Genomic DNA, 2611 nt, shown 5'->3' with positions numbered 1-2611 from the left:
AAATGGGTGTTTTATTATTATTCTTCGGATCGTCCGTTTGAGCTGCACTGCCTTTTTGGACTTTCTTTCTTTCACAATGTCCCAAAAATTGATGATGCATATATGGGAGGAAGACCCATAATATAAAAATAAATAAAATAAAAATCCAATTTTTATTTTGTATTTACTCAGATGCCCCAATTAACACAAAGCATGTTTCATGTCATGCATGACATAGTGCATCATGCACCATAAATGAGCCACACGCTTGTATTGGTAATATAACTCAGATATTTGGTGCTTACTGATTATTTTTGAAGAATATTGGACCAAGAGGTATATTCCATTAGTCAAATTTTAGGTAAAAACAATTACTGTACTCTTGTCATTATATCAAAGTTTTATCTATTTTTTTCGTTTTTTTAGTAAGTCAATGGTTGTTTCTCCGCAAAAAAAAAAATAAAAAATAGTAAGTTAATGGTTATAACAATGGAACAGAGAAATTTAAACATTAGATATTTTTTTTATAACCATTGTTGCTTATATGATTTTGCGATTTATCATTAAATTAAGACAATAATTGATTTTTAATGTAGAAGGAAATTGAACATCAGATCTCCTATTCAACCATAAAAAATTTTACCAATTAAACTAACTAGAACACATCATTAGATGTTTTTATTGAAAACACTATGAGATGTCATCTTGATTACAAGGTTTTTGAATTATCTAAGTTTTACTCTATTTTATTGTCCCCATTGAATGGTAGTCATTTTATTGAAGTTTTTTTTATTGATAACACTATGAGATGTCATCTCAATCACAAGGTTTTTGAGGTATCTAAGTTTTATCTTATATTTTTTCCAAAAAAAAAATTTACATTATATTTAAGTTTTACCTTATTTATAAGTTTCAGTTAGTTTAATTGGTAAAATTTTTAATGGTTGAATAAGAGATCGATAAACCTCTCTCAAAAAAAAAATTACCCTATTTCATTGACTCCACTTAATAAATGATAGTTATTTTATTAAAGTTTTCTTCTTCTTTTTTTAAGTAAAAAAATGCTTTTGTAGAGTCAATTAAAATGCTTTCCAAATAATTCAATACTTGGAAATGAGGCACTACTTTTTCTTGAGTATCGAAATGTAATTGATTTAAGCAATTTTATTTTTCTTCTTAACAAAAAAAAAAAAAAGTAAATTTATTTGTTATGCCAAATTGCTCTGATAGACTAGTGCTTTAAATTTTTTATGCTATTATTACCTTTACAATTTTTTATGACATTTATTACCCTTACTTGCATGTTATCATGAGGAAACGCTCTCAAAGATGAAGTAAAGTACAAAAATCCCCCAAGAAAAGAAAAAAGTTCCATGAAAAATTTTAAAAAATATTTTATAAATTATTGTCTTCAAAACATCCGTTAATTTTTTTCATAAAACAATATTTTTCGATAAAAGCAATCTAAATCATGGTCAAAACCTCTGTTTTTTTACAGAAGAATCATGGTGAAAACTATTTTGCTATAGTGAGTAGTACAACATCTTGCACATATATGATTACGGACCTAAACTAATTGAAATCATTATAGAATCTAAAGGAAATTGCAATAGCAAGTATTACAACACCATGCACATTGACCATTACTAAAGGTAATTTGCTATGGTAAGTGCTACAACATCATGCACAATAATATTATGATTATCCTAAATTTATTGAAATCACAATAGAATCTAAAAGAAATCACCATGGCAAGTATTACAACGTCACGCACATTGAAAGCATGATTATTGTCCTAAATTTATTTTTATTTGGGATAGTCATTTTATTAGAAGATCCACATTTTTAGAATCCATTGCTTCTTACTAAATATGCTCTAAGTTAATTCCTCCCTGTGCTTAAAGAAAATTGTTTAATATCAGGGAACAAGAAGCTTGCCATATGTATTTAATTTATTTATATCTATTTATATATTCTTCTAGATGTATTTGGATTAGGAGTTTTGATTTCCACTTTTTTGTTATTTTCAAAAGTATAATCAATGTTGTAATACTTGTATCTCAACTGGCATCTCATTGTATTTCTAACGAAGACATTTATGGTATAATTCCCTCTCTAAGCTTTCTCCCCCATTGTTATTATTGAAAAAAAAAAAATATATATATATATATATGTAGGGTCTAGTTTCTCTACGTAAACCCAAAGACAATTAATTTGTAGAGTATGGGTTGAAGAACTAGAGTGGACAAGGGAGTTTTTCCGCAAAAGATTATCACTTCTTTTCTTATTTATTGATCAGCTTTGCCCACATTCCATGCCCCGTTTCATACCCTCACCCTCTATTATATAGCCACTCTCACTCTCATCCCTACCGTCCACGTGCTCCCCATCCGTGGACGTGCTCAAGTACCTGTCACGTCAGGCAGCTGCTTTTCATCTCTGTGTGAGTGGCGGTAGGTCATGAAACACTGTTCAGGTGTCTTCTCCACATAAATGCGGCCAGAAAAGCTGTTGCAATGCATTGAATACGGTGGCAGCAGCCTTTCCCTCAGATATTTCTTCATCCTTATCGTTTTTGAGTGTGCTTTGAGCTTATCTTGATCAGGTGGGCTCCTCGGACGATCAACCAGGC

The sequence above is a fragment of the Quercus suber genome, unplaced genomic scaffold (genome assembly GCF_002906115.3).
Source record: "Quercus suber isolate HL8 unplaced genomic scaffold, Cork oak 2.0 scaffold_1314, whole genome shotgun sequence".
In the NCBI taxonomy this organism is placed as follows: domain Eukaryota; kingdom Viridiplantae; phylum Streptophyta; class Magnoliopsida; order Fagales; family Fagaceae; genus Quercus; species Quercus suber.
Note: the sequence above shows the minus strand (reverse complement) of the source record.